At 36.5% G+C, this 15,477-nt stretch overlaps 1 protein-coding gene across 8 annotated transcripts in view; it reads right to left on the bottom strand.

Moving 5' to 3' along the window:
• LINGO2 (leucine rich repeat and Ig domain containing 2) overlaps positions 1 to 15,477 on the bottom strand; it is a 1,446,432-nt gene that overhangs the window by 370,726 nt on the left and 1,060,229 nt on the right. For all 8 annotated transcript variants that reach the window (XR_015169452.1, XR_015169451.1, XM_086414891.1 and 5 more), the window contains one exon: positions 83 to 241. The gene's annotated coding sequence lies outside the window, so the exon portion shown is untranslated. The remainder of the gene's footprint in view (positions 1 to 82; positions 242 to 15,477) is intronic.

Below are 15,477 nucleotides of genomic sequence, written 5' to 3'. Positions count from 1 at the left end.
CAATACACCTTGGCAGCACTCTAAAGCCCTTAGAAATGCCTAAACAAATGATAAATGATCAGATGACTCCCTCAAATCTTACCTGGTTTACTCTTTTTAGAAATCCGACCCTTGCTGTCTACCATGCAAAGCTCTTGACCACTGGATGAAATCCAAACTGGGTAGTAGATCATGATAATTCCAACACGTCATGGGCAGCAGCATCTCTCAGAATCCCACATGTCATCTCCTTGAAACAAACCTGCAACAAACAAGGCATTTTTTTCATCTAACTGAAAAATAGGGAACCATGTCCTTGGTCCAGGAGGCATCACTACTTGATCAATAAGGGAATCATAAAGGAGTGTATGAGGAGCAATAAATGCCTCTCAAGATGCTGATAAACATTAAAGCCAATAGACCAACATTTATGTGCTACAGAAGGTGTTTTAGCAAGAGTGCATGTTCCTCTTCATGTTACTATAGATCTATTTAAGCTGTCGGTGTAAATAAATATTATTGATACTAAAACTCACACATTTTATAGTGCATACCTCTTCTCCTTCATGTAGGTGACCACTTGGAGTACTCAAAAGTATTTTTCTGACTCTATTCATAATATTCTCAGGGTAACTGGTAATGAGGTTCAACAGGACAAAACTCATCAACAGCTAGAAGAAAATCCACATAATGACCTAGATCAAGGACACTTACATCTGTGAGTTCCGACATTCCACCTCAATATTCCCAACATAAAAATTAAAACATGTCTGCATGATAGTGTATGAGGAACACCTCTGATGAACATATATAAGGGGCTTCAAATTCAGCAGCCTTCATGATCCAAATCAAGATAGACCACACCAGACAGTCACCAACACAAACATGTACACAAAGGAACGACCAGAAACCAGGAAAGTAATTAGATAACTAATATTGGGGCAATCTACCACACATTTAATGCTTAAACTATTTATACTCATATGAGTAAATATGGTATTTAATCTTCATAAGCATCCTTAGCTTCCATTTAAGGAGATAAAACTCCATGTATAATCAACAACTCATGATTGTACGATTGCGTGGATACCTGGCACACAAATAACTGTGTTCCATAGAAATTTAGAAGGATTCTAAATGGATAGATTTCTTTATTGGTCTTCCCAGGGTAGGCTTTAAGAATGACTAGATATTTTTTTAGCTACCACAACCATATTTAGCTATGCATATACTAAAACATTTATTATTACTTTATTTTCTAAATGGTGCAGCAGAAATGGTTGGGAGGTTGTTCTAAGCTGGTAAGGGGACTCATGTGAATGGTTATGTGTGGCAGATTAATGAACACAGGTGCAAAGACTGGCTTTAACAAGATACAGAATTATATATCCTTATGGATTTGTAATTAGAACTACAACTAATATTCCCAGAAGTCCATGTGGAAACTTCACTAGAAGACACAGTAGTGAGATCTCCTATATTTGTGCCATTTCAGCAAGAATGGTCATGTCTGATTCTTTGCGACCCTGTGGACTGTAGCCTATCAGGCTCCTCCATCCATGGGATTTTTCCAGGCGAGAGTGCTGGAGTGGATTGCCATTTCCTTTTCCAGGGGATCTTCCCGACCCAGGAATCGAACCCAGGTCTCCCGCATTGCGGGCAGACGCTTTACCGGCTGAGCCACCAGGGAAGCCCAAGATAGCAAGGGGTTAAAGTCAAATGCATACATCAGAATAAAATGCAACACTTCAAAGTAAGTCCTTAAAAATCAAGACATGTGTACCTGGACATTAAGTGACCATTGTGCAATTCAAAATTCAAGTGCTATGTTGATGCTATTCATATCAAACATAAATACCCATACATACACATAACAGTTGAAATTGTCAAAGCTACTGATCCAAGCTCTGGTATTGATGAAGCTAAAATTTTAGTTAACTTCTGGACACAAATGCTCTAAATTATTTTACTTTTCTTCTTAGAGGATACTCTAATAAGAGTTATCAAATCAAGTCTTTTATAAAACAGATCTGTTTCCATGAGTAGTAATCCTTTCCTGTCTCTTGGGGGAGAATCAGGGTATTAGAAGAAGTCATATACAGGTAGGCTAAATGTCAGGCAAGTGGAAATTAAACATCATCTTCAAGCTACCAAACTGACTTTGAAGTGAGGGATCTTTGAAAGCTAGTTGGTTTGGAAGGACCCACCTGTGACCTAATGTGATTCCTAAAACTTTAGTTCTGCCACTTACTATACAAGAGTGAAACTAAGTAAATCAGCGTAACTATTTGCTTTCTAAAATGGCTTTATCTCACCATACATAAATGATGTTATTGATCCCTTCTTTGAATGGATAGGTTTTCTGTGTATGTTTTAAGTAATGAAAAGATTTTCTACTGACCATTGACCTCTAATTCATTCATTAACCCACTTATTCTTTCCACAGATTTTAACTGAGCACTTCAGTTGTGCCACCTAAGGGGTTAGGTACCCAAATACACAATGAAAACACACTTATTCTTCCCATAAAAAATTTACTATTTATTCTATTCTGATTTGCTGACATATACTGGTACCCAAGAAAGGCAGCAACATTAGACCAAATTAAAATAATTGGTTTTATTTTATATACCAGCCACTATATGATCAGACAAAGGGGTTATTAAGTTTGCCAGTGAGCAAACCATTATAGACCAAGGGCTACAACACAAAACGACTGACTTACCCAGTCAACTTGTATACAGTTTGTACGGGATGTGATGGTTCTGTGTCACTCTCAAGCCCACTAACTGAGTGAGTCACGATGATTCAAAAAATCCAACCAATTAGGTTCTGACAGTACATTGACATTTCTGGCATCCAGCACAGGGTCAGTGCCTCCCGCATGTGTGTATTAGGCGTTGCAGTACAATCTTATGTGGCCTGTGTCACAAGTCAACAGATTTCGGTGCAGGTACTGTTACACAACACATTGCTTCACATGATGTTTGTAATATTATTTTCTCAAAGAGGATATATCACATTAAATGCATGTATTTTCCTCAAAGAGAAGTTCATGAGATGTTCATAAGAAATGCTAATTCCACAACATTGACTTGAATTTTCAAGACCAATTTTTAGAGTGAAAAAAATATAAAACTTTTCACTTTCCTCCCTTCAGATATGATACTGAATAGGAATATGGAAACAAAAGACACAGATTATACTTCTAAAAATGCTCTTTAGAAGTTAAGGAAAAAAATAAAGACATTTTACTAAAATCAATGGCTTCCAAATGGTTCCATTTTCTTCTATTTTCTCATCTTTTGTTTTTTGGATCTCTGCTTATACTGAAACTAGTTTGAAAACACTTTTAAAAATAAATGTTATTCTTATTTTTGAGAGATTTGTATTCTTTAAAAATAATTTTGAATGAGTATATTATATCGTATATAATTTATACCTCAATAATGTTGACTTACAACTTTTAAATGCATTTTTTATCATGTTCAGGGAGGTTCTAGATAGGGGCATGAGATACAGAACCTATTGACAAAATACTGTTGTATTTGAATCTAAAACAAGTCTCCAATCAATTTTTTATAAAGTAGAAGAAATTCAACATTCACAGACCCTACTTTCTTGTTTCTTGGTCTGGCCTTAAGTGCTCTGTAGTTGAATTTTGGTCTTCTTTGTCTTTCTTTATGCATACTACTCCTGTCCTTTTAGTTTATCTTATTGCTTGGAAGAAAGCTTTCCCCAGGATCCCTCTAGCACTGAGGCACATATTTCATAAGACATTGATTTGTACTTGTTGATATGATGCTTTTTAAACTTTATCTCAGGGATGTGCTTCATGACCACCATGGACACGTTGCAAAGCCCTCTGGTATCCAACGAAACCATAGGAATGCTCAGCATTCTATGAGCTCAGTGCATTTGTTAAATGACTGTTTGGTACATTTTGCAAGCCTTGTATCTAAGTCACTCATTTTCCTGCATAAACCTCAAGAATACAAGCATCAAGAATGTAGGAATAGGTAGGTTATCAGTGATTAAAGTTATGAAGCTTTTGGCCTTATGTATTTCAAATCTGTACCCTTTGATCAGTGATATTGGAAAAGGAAAGATGCCACTGTTTTTTAAGTAACAGATTCATTGCTTCTAGCTTCTTTTCTTTTTCTTCATTTAGTCAAATGTAAACATTATAGATTATTTCCCAGCAGGCAGGGGTGGGTAATTAACAAAAATCACTGTTAACTGCTATCTGCTTTATATATAATTTCTCATTTAATTGTCTCAAAAACCATGTGAAGTAAGTATTACAATAATGTCCAACTTGCGGTGGTGAAAATAAAGATCAGAGATTTTAAATGATTGCCCAAGGGCATAGAGCTTCTGAAAAAGAGAGCTGGGTGTGCAGTTAATTGATACTATGGTACTGTCAGTTTTAAATTCTTATAAACTGAATTTGAGAGATTTTCTCAATCTACTGATGAAAATCTGAGTGTCTGGGAAATGAAGTGACATCTCAGAGATCATAAGATCATAGCAGGTCTGGATGAATACTCAAACTCATGATGTCCCTGTCCTTCTAATACACCACTCTCTTACCCAGCTTTCTACACATGGTGTCTAAACAGCATTATAGATCTCCAATTCAGTTGTGTTTAAAGAACCATGTTTGGGGTAGGTTTTATTTTAGAAAGAAGATGCCAAAGCCAATAAACAAAATAACAGGATTTCTGAGTACTCAGTTTTAACGGAGCTTAAGTTTCTGAAATCAACAAATGATATTGTTCTCTCTCTCTCTTGAGCCAATTTATTTCCCAATGGAAAAAATATATAGACACCAGGAGAAGAGTGTGTTGATGGATTGTGACAAAGTGTATGATTAGATTGAACTATAAATAACACAGTGGTGTTTTGCTGATGCCCATTTGGTATGTTTAGCTCTGTTATTAGTAATTGCATGCTTAAAATAATATTCTAAGATATCCAGTTAATGTTTTTATTTCAGAAGCCCAGCAGGCAGCCTCTTAAGTGACATAAAACAAAATCTAGGGTAATTCAATCTACATCTGAGAAACCAGTGCCTGATACTCAAACAGTTCTTTGTGTCAGCTCAAAGACACCTAATTCTGAATTGATTATGACCTAGAAAATGCCAGTTAAGAATGTCCACATTCTTCCTTGATTTTTTTAAAAAGAGGGATTCTATTACACTCACAAATTCTCCACAAATGAAACATGTCTCCATTCTTTTTCATTCCTTTCCTGTTCTCACTTTTCTCCATTCCTTCCTTCCCCTCTTCTCCTTTTCTGTTCCTTCACTATCTTCTCTTCCTTTTTTTCTTCCATACTTCCTTCAATCCTTCCTTTGGTTTCCTCCCTCTTTGTCTTTTCAGCTCAACAGAGTTTTAAGAACCTGTTAAGTTCTAGTAGTGTGCTAGGCTCTGAGGATAAGGCAAGTACAGATTCAGTTCAAGAGGGAGGGGACACATGTATAGCTGTGGCTGATTCACGGTGATGTATGGCACAGGTCAATACAATATTGTGAAGCAATTTTCCTTCAATTAAAAGTAAATAAGATTGGGAAACTAAATAAAATAATTAATTTAAATTTAAAAAAGAAAGCATAAAAAGATAAAAGATAAAAAAAATAAAAGATTCATGTACTACCCAGGTATTGCCCATAGTCTACTAGGACGGACAGAGAAGTAAGCTGATTTATTATGGAAGAGGGGCAGGGATCAAGCCTGTATTAACTTTTCCAGAATATGTCAGCCTAGAGTAGAAAAACAGTGCATATCTTGACTCTAGGTGGCTTGGTCTGGTCAAGTGAGAACTTACAAACAAAACTGAACCCGAAAGTTCCCAAATACCTCACATTCTGAGTTTTCTGTATTTCCCTGGTAGCTCAGATGGTAAAGAGTCTGCCTGTAGTGTGGGAGATCCGAGTTTGATTCATAGGTCAGGAAGATCCCCTGGAGACAGAAATGGCAACACACTCCAGTATTCTTGCCTGGAAAATCCCATGGACAGAGGAACCTGGCAGGCCATAGTTCATGGTGTCGCAGAGTCAGACAAGACAGAGTACCTAACACACTGAGCTTTCTGTGGCTTAGGAAGGGATCTTACAAATACTCAGGCCTTACAATCAAATGTCTCAGGGTCAGTCACATGACTCAAAGATGAACACAGCTTGGTTGACTACAAGCAGAAGCCAAATGGACAGTCAATGGTGAAGTGAAGAAAGCAAGCTTAGCCTAAGAGCATCATAAACATACTAAACGCTGCTTTTCCAGAGAGAACACTCTTGTTAACAGGTTTTGGTCACTTGTCACCAGTTTAAGATGCTGCTTTACAACTATTGAAGAGTCACTGCCCATTGCTGTCTACATGTTGGTCCCATTTCCCCACCTATTGGCAAAATCCATGGTAGGTAAAGATTTCTCAAGAAATCTTTCTAGTGGAGGAAAAAAGTCCTTTGTATTAGCTTGTTAAAATCATCAAAAGCTGCATTTCATACTGTAGATTCCTGGGCACCACTCCAGAATGAAACTCCATGTTTGGAGTGAAATTGGAAATTCTGCAAATGACAGTTCCCTAGATTGTACAAAGGTGCATTAGTGTTTAAGAATCATTATTGGTGATTTAAGAATCACTATTAGTGATTTAAGAATCACTATTAGTGTTTAAGAATCACTATTCTAGAACAAAGCCTGTTTTGGGCATTTCTAAATATGGTCCCACAAGTTTTAATTTATAACATCTATTTCTCTTTTACTTTCAAATAAATACATCTATTTTGGAAAAAATATTCTTCCTTGAATTGAATAAATTGAGAAATTTCCTTTAAAGATCCACCCTTTTTCTTCAAATATTAAAAAAATGTATTTTAATGTTCCATATGTGAGCAATCTTCATCACTCTTCTTATTTAATATAACTTTAATTTTTGATAACTAAAAAGACTTCCTAAGGATAGAAACCATTATCGGCATCTGGAATCATTGTGGATAGTACAGATTAGTCATAATAAGGAAGGAGGAATCAAGTTCTCTTTGGTATAAGGCAGCACTGTACCTACAATGGGAAATAAGAAATGAAGGGAGCATAGTGATCTCAGGACAACTTCCCTTTCATGGAGGAGAAGTTTATTCTCTCTACATGACCACCCTCAATAACAGTCCACAGACGGCAGGAGTCTGACAGCTATTACTGAGGGGATCACATTCACTTCCTGATGGGATGCACTTAGCACTTTTGAGATGCCACAGCTCCTTTCAGAGGAGTGGTGGTGGTGGTTGTAGGGTATTTCAGGAGTTAGAGAGCATTTGAGAAAGAAGGGTTAGGAAAAGAACACATAATTGGCAGGTAATCACTGTGAATTAATGTGTTGTGGTGGATGCTTTACTCATGTGTTCATTTCATCATTACAGCAAACCTAGGAGACAGATGTGATTATTCCTGCCTGGTGACCGAGAAAACCTAGAATCACTGAGGATAAACAGCTTGCCTAGGGTCAAAAAGCCAAGAGGGAGAAGCAGAATTTACACTTCTGACTTCTTAGTGGCATCAGCCATGTTTTGTTCTAATAGAATATGTTATGGATTGTCCTATGAATTTGCTTTTATAATCACTTCAAGAATAAACCCAGGTAGACCATTTCTCTCTTTTATTTGTATTTCTAGACTTTCCCTTTTCTGAACACTTTGCCCAACATCAGGTATATACACATAAAATACGAGAGAGAGAATGCCATGTTTGTTTGTTTGTTTTTGGCTGTCCAGGAACCAACACATTCCTCTTCCAATTAGGTCCCTGATTTTTGTTAGGAAAGTAGGACAGAGCTTGAATGCTGTATTATTATTGTATTCTGCATTATTAACATAAGGATAATCTTGAAGGGAAGGGGAAGCCTTCTTTCTATTGCTGCCGGGGAATGAGGGGAGCACAGATGTGATACAAACTTGGATGCTTAAGGGAATGATACATAAATAAATATATGACATATATACACATATTATATATATAGCTACATATATATTATATGTGTGTGTGTGTGTATGGTAAACAATCTGCCTGCCAATGCAGGAGACACAGGAGACGAGGGCTGGATCCCTGGGTCAGGAAGATCCCCTGGAGGAGGAAATGGCAACTCACTCAAGCATTCTTGCCTGGAAAGCCTCATGGACAGAGGATCCTGGCAGGCTACAATCCACGGGGTCACAAAGAGTTAGACATGACTAAGCAAGTGTACACACATATGTGTTTTATATATACATACATACATACATACATATATATACATATATACATATATATATATATATATATATATAAAGTGACTAAAAGAGTAAGTTTTCCTGCAATGTGACAATGTTTATTTTTTCAGCTCCTACCTTCCCTTCCACGTTCTTTTCCACATGCCTATTTTGTAAAGTCTGAATCTCCTTTGGCTAAGTTCATTTTAATGTTTAAGAGAGCCAGCATTATTTTCCAATACTTGTAACCAAAAATCCTGACTGACACAGAATTTTGTTTTTTAAAATTGATAAGAAATCTGCTAGGACTCAGCTAGGAGACTGACCCAAAGTAATATGAAGCATGTCAAAGAGAATAACAAAGAGGAAAGAAAATCAGGGGGAAAAAAATACTGAATAGAGAGACTGTGGCTGAAGTTATGATGTATTTAGAAAAATTACCAAAAACAAGTACAAAAACAAAAGCCAGAAAGATGGTGTCTGGTAAATTTCAAATCAATGTTTTAAGGAGAATGTTGAGAATGACTTCCAGATACAATTAGATAGCTAGCACAACTATTCAATAAAGATACATTAAATTTAAAGTGATTTGCTTCACAAACAAATGGAAAATGAAATTTAAATAATGATGGTACTGATGAAACTGTCTAGAGGGCAGCAATGGAGATGCAGACGTAGAGAACAGACTTTTGGACTCAGTGAGGGAGAGAGAAGGGTGGGATTATTTGAGATAGTCAGGATGAAACATACACATTACCATATGTAAAGTACATAGCTAGTCTGGGGCTCTGTGACAACCTAGAGGGATGGGATGGGAGGGAGGTGGGGAAGAGGTTCAAGAAGGAGGGGAGATATGTATACCTATGGCTGATTCATGCTGATATATTGCAGAAACCATCACAATATTGTAAATTAATTACCCTCCAATTAAAAATAAAATTTTAAAATAATATATTATTGTATCACAAAATATAGTACTTAAAGAAATTCATCAAAAAATGTGTATAATCAGGCAGAATTCTAACCCAGCCTCCATGGTTTGTGCCTCTTGGGGGTAAATGTCGATACAGTCCGCTCCCTTTGAATGTGGGAGAGACCTGTGAAAATGAGTTGTTGCTTATGATTAGATTACTAGTCAGTTGCCATTGAGTTAAGCAAAAGGAAGATCATCCTGGTTGGGCATGATCTAGTCAGGTAAGCCTTTAAAAGAAGGTGCAGTTTCAGAGAGATGCCTTTAGTTGGCCTTGAAGGTATAGCACCCAGGAGTTCTACAGTCCAAGGAAATGAATTCTGCCAATAGCCATCTGAGCTTGAGGGGAAAAAAACCAAAAACCTGAGTTTCAGAAGTGATCTCAGAGATGTCTGATACATGATTTCCAAGCTCTGAGAGCTCAGGCAAAGGACTCAACTACACTAAGTCTAGACTCCAGACCTATAGAAATTGTGAGATATTAAATGGATGTTGCTTTAAGCCATTCAATTTGTGGTGATTTTTAAAGCATCAGTAGAAAACTAATACAATCTATAATGTCTCTACACTGAAAACAACAAAATATTGTAAGAAAATTAAAGAGAATTTAAATAAACAGAGAGATACACTATGTCTATGCGTTAGAAGACTCAATGTTTTTAAGACACTAAGACCCTTTGAGCTGATTTATAAAGTCAATACAATATAATCACAATCCCAGCAGGCTTGTAAACAAAATAGAAATTGTGAAGCTAATTCTTTAATTTATACAAAAATATAAAGGATATAGGCAAAGCCAAAATAAATAAAAAAGAATTAAAATTAGGTAATTTACTGTATTTGGCTTCAAGTCTTCCTATAAAGTCACAGTAATTAAGATGCGGGTTACTGATACAATGATACACAAACGGATCAACTGAAAAGAATAGAAAATCTAGAAATGCATCCACAATGATACCATCAATAATTTCAACAAAGCACATAGAGTGAAAATATAGACATAAGAGATACACAGCAAATGTAGGTCACTGGTTACACGAAGGGCAGGAAGCAGAAATGACTGCAAAGGAAGATTCAGCATCATCTATAAAGATCTGCTTCTGACACAACAAAAATGAAAACAACAAAACTGAACTAAGTATGACAAAATGACAAAAATTGTTAAACTGGGTAGAGGTGGATTTACAGGCTATGTTTCACTATTTAGATTTTTTTATGTTTGCTTGAAATCTTTCTTTCAAAAACTACTCTTTCCTTTTGACTCACAATTTCCACAATTTGAGTTCATACAAACAATCTATATTGACTTAAAAATTTTTTTTTGTATCTATTTGATATCTTTCCCACATAAGAGAAATATGATTTCTATATAATTATCAAAATGAGATATCTTCTCTGTGAAGTTCCAAGTTTTCCTGGCATTTGTCATTCTGCACAAAGGATCTATACCTACATATTACCAACAGCCGATGACTGCTGCCGTACAGTGATGTTTAATGCTTATCTCACAGGGAGCGATCAATCACTGCACTTCTGATCTTATCCACATGGACACTTCTCTGCTTCGGGTATGGCCTTTACTTTAATGTACATTCAGATCTGCAGAGCTGTGTGAAGCAGTGATATTTGTGGTTGGATCTGATGCACTTTAAATATTCTCCCAACTCAGATACAGCACTAGTAACTCACAGATCTGTAACTCTGGACATCCAATCCCTTTTGGACTTCAGACCTTTACTTCCGCCCACCTATCCTTCATGTTCCCTGGCTATGAGACAAGCACCTCGGCTTCAGGTGATTCACAATTAAACTAAATAACTCCCTTTATGAGATGTCTCTTCTTTTTTATATTTTACATTCATGTCAATGAATGGTGTTGCTAGCCACACAGATGCAGAAACCAACAAAACAGGTAAGAACAAAAAACAACATTGAGAAACACATGAAACAATGGAAATTACCTTTTATTCCTCCTCCTTCCTTACTCCCATACCTAGTCAGCAATAGGTCATGTTTGCTGTAACTCTTAAATATCTTTGAACTCATCCCCTTGTCTCTTTAGACTGCTAAAACTACTTCCAAAGTGGTATTCCAGCCCAAATCCAGCTTTCTCTAAGCAATTGCTCTTTGAAATATAAATCTCACCGTCATCACCAATATGATAAAATCAAAATTTCTTGACTATGACATACCATCCTTTATTTTATGAAATCCGTTCATCATCTAACATACCCTGGTAACTTCCAAAACACGACATGCTGTCCTTTGTTGACCTGATTTTGATAGGCTACTTTCTCTTTGAAAACTTGCCTTGCTTTGTTTATCTGGCAAACTAGCCTTAGCTCCAGCATTACGTCTTTGACTAAAGGAATTCCCAGGGCTTCCCAGGCAGTGCTAGTGTCAAAGAATTTGCCTGTCAGAGCAGGAGATGCAAGAGACACAGGTTTGATCTCTGGGTTGGGAAGATCCTCTGGAGTAAAATGGCACCCCACTCCCGTATTCTTGCCTGGAAAATTCAATGGACAGAGGAGCCTGGTAGGTGACAGTCCAAGGAACCCCAAAGTCAGACGTGACTGAGAACACACACACACATACATGCACACACAAGGATTCCTGTAGTAACCTATCATACTCAGTCACCAGGTTGAACCTGAATCATTTGTAAAATGTCCATTTCTCCCCAGTAGACTAGGCCTCCTTAACATCAAGGATTCTAGGCAATGTTCATCTTTAAAAAGAGCACTGAGATCGCCAGTAATAAGTACACAATAATTGCGGTGTGGAAGAAATAAATAGTTACAAGTATTAGAGGAGGAGAAGACAGAGAAAATGAGACTGAGAGAGAGGTATTCCCATAATTAAAAAAAAAGATATGAAATAACTATCACATTTAATATGATAAAACTTGAAACAGAAGAAAATCTGTTTCAGACCTGATTGGGACAGAAATTTGGGGGACAGCATAGTTCACATCCAAAATTTTAGCAAATCAAATAAAAACCATATAAGAACATAATACATATGCTTAGGTTAGGTTAGGCTATGACAGAACAGAACTTTGTTAACTGATGGTGGGAATGCTGGATGGTACAGTTACTTTGGAAGGTAGTTTGGCAGTTCTTGCCAACTGAACATAGTCTTCCCATATGATCTAGCAGTTGGTTTCTTTGTTATTTATCAAATGCAGTGAAGACATATTCACACAAAAACCTGTATGTGAATATTTATAGCATATCTTGGTTCATATTTGCCAAAATATGGAAGCAACAAAGAGGCTCTTCATTAGGTGAATGCATAAATACAGTGCAACATATCTATTCAATGGAAGATCAGAACTAAAATGAAGTCCTACGGTTCAGCACTACAAAACAAAACCAAAATTATCAAGCATTAAAGAGACATGAAAGAAACTTAAATGTGTATTTCTAAGTGAGAGAGGGCAATTTTAAAAGGTTATATACTATATGATTCCAACTATACGACATTCTGAAAAGGTGAAACTATAGAGGCAGTAAGAAGATCAGTGGTCACCAGGAAGGAAAGAAGGAAGGAACACGTGCAGCACAGTTGATTTTCAGGGCAGTGAAACAGCTCTATATGATTACATAATGGTGGGTACAGGTCATTATACATTCGTCCAAACCCAGAGATTGTACAACATCAAGAGTGAACTCTAATGTAAATTATGCACTTTGGGTGATTATGATGTGTCAATGGCTGTCATCATTTGTAACAAATGTACCATATAATGGGGGCTGTTGATGGTGATAGAGATGGTTGGGTGGAATCACCAACTCGAAGAACATGAGTTTGAATAAGCCTTGGGAGTTGGTGATAGACAAGGAAGCCTGGCGTGCTGCAGCCCATGGGGTAGCAAAGATTCAGACACAACTGAGCAACTGAACTGATTGCCTGATATATATATATAATATATGTAAGACATCAATATTAAGTTGGGTTTATCCCCGCAATTCTACACACTAACAAGAAAATATCTGGAAAAGAAATAAAGAAAACAATCACAATCACATCAAATACAATAGGTTGTTTCCGTATTCTAGCTATTGTAAATAGTGCTGCAATGAACGATGGGATACATGTGTCATTTTCAATTTTGGTTTCCTCGGGGTATATGCCTAGGAGTGGGATTGCTGGGTCATATGGTGGTTATATTCCTAGTTTCTTAAGGAATCTCCATACCGTCTTCCATAGTGGCTGTATCAATTTAAATTCCCACCAACAGTGCAAGAGTGTTCCCTTTTCTCCACACCCTCTCCAGCATTTATTGTTTGTAGATTTTTGATGATGGCCATTCTGAATGGTGTGAGGTGATATCTCTTTGTAGTTTTGATTTGCATTTCTCTAATAATGAGTGATGTTGAGCATCCTTTCATGTGTTTGTTAGCTATCTGTGTGTCTTCTTTGGAGAAATGTCTGTCTAGGTCTTTTCCCCACTTTTTGATCGGGTTGTTTGTTTTTCTGGCATTGAGTTGTATGAGCTGCTTATATATTGTGGAAATTAATCCTTTGTCAGTTGTTTCATTTGCTATTATTTTCCTCCATTCTGAGGGTTGTCTTTTCACCTTGCTTATAGTTTTCTGTGCTGTGCAAAAGCTTTTAAGTTTAATCAAGTCCCACTTGTTTACTTTTGTTTTTATTTCCGTTACTCTAGGAGGTGGATCATAGAGGATCTTGCTTTGATTTATGTCATTAAGTGTTCTGCCCAAGTTTTCCTCTAAAGTTTTACAGTTTCTGGGTTTACATGGAGGTCTTAATCCATTTTGAGTTGATCTTTGTGTATGGTGTTAGGAAGTGTTCTAATTTCATTCTTTTACATGTAGCTGTCCAGTTTTCCCAGCACCACTTATTGAAAAGGCTATCTTTGCCCCATTGTATATTTTTGCCTCCTTTGTAAAAAAAAAAAAAAAAAAAAGACTTCCCTGGTGGCTCAGATGGTAAAGCATCTGCCTACAATGCATGAGACCTGGGTTTGATCCCTGGGTGGGGAAGATCCTCTGGAGAAGGAAATGGCAACCCATTCCAGTACTCTTGCCTGGAAAATCCCATAGGAGGAGCCTGGTAGGCTACAGTCCATGGGGTCGCAAAGAGTTGGACATGACTGAGTGGCTTCACTTTGTAAAAAAATAAGGTACCCATAGGTGCATGGATTTATTTCTGGGTTTTCTATCTTGTTCCACTGGTCTATGCTTCTGTTTTTGTGCCAGTACCATACTGTCTTGATGACCATAGCTTTGTAGTAATCTGAAGTCAGGAAGGTTGATTCCTCCAGCTCCATTCTTCTTTCTCAGGACTGCTTTGGCTATTAGGGGTCTTTTGTGTTTCCATATGAATTATGAAATTTTTTTGTTCTAGTTCTGTGAAAAATGTCTGTGATGTTGGTAATTTGATAGGGATCACACTGAATTTGTAGATTGCATTTGGTAGTATAGTCATTTTCACAATATTGATTCTTCCTACCCAGGAACATGGAATATCTCTCCATTTGTTTATGTTGTCTTTGGTTTCTTTCATTAGTGTCTTATAATTTTCTGTGTGCAGTTCTTTTGTCTCCTTAGGTAAGTTTATTCCTAGATATTTAATTTTTTTTGTTACAAAGGTGAATGGGACTGATTCCTTAATTTCTCTTTCTGATTTTTCATTGTTAGTATATAGAAATGCAAATGGTTTCTGTGTATTGATTTTGCATCCTGCAACTTTGCTAAATTCACTCATTAGCTCTAACAATTTTCTGATACTATCTTTAGGGTTTTCTATGTACAAAAAGGCCTCTTTTGAAATTAAGTAGCCAGCTCATTGGCTATCAATCAGGTGTATAATATTCTTTATCTGGATATTCTTTTTCTTTATATCCATATAGTGATAATTACCTAATCAATTATTTTACTGTAAAAGTATATTTTCCTAGAATGACTATTCTTTCAATTGGTCAGTTTTGTCCCTTCCCTTTGCAGATTTTGAAATAAAATTGTGATATAGGGCCTTAACAGATTTGATTAATTTGTTTTTATTTTTAAGTTTCAAATCATGAAAATAAAAATGATAAGGAGGGAAGGAGGTGGACGGGATAGTGGAGGAGAGGCTTGTCCAAGAAAATGGGAAAATGATGAGTAGAAACAATGAAATTTGAAGGGCTATGAAGGAGAAACTTTTCAGCTATGAAATTAAAGCATATGATTATGAATTAGATTTTGAAGTTGATGGTAAACTTGAAGAGTATCTGCATAAGAGGATTACAGGAATAAATTTATTAACATACATA

This window comes from Bos grunniens, chromosome 8, assembly GCF_055505025.1.
Source record: "Bos grunniens cultivar Pamir isolate PY7600 chromosome 8, Bosgru_T2T1.0, whole genome shotgun sequence".
NCBI lineage: Eukaryota > Metazoa > Chordata > Mammalia > Artiodactyla > Bovidae > Bos > Bos grunniens.
This window is presented reverse-complemented; position numbering and strand designations above follow the sequence as displayed.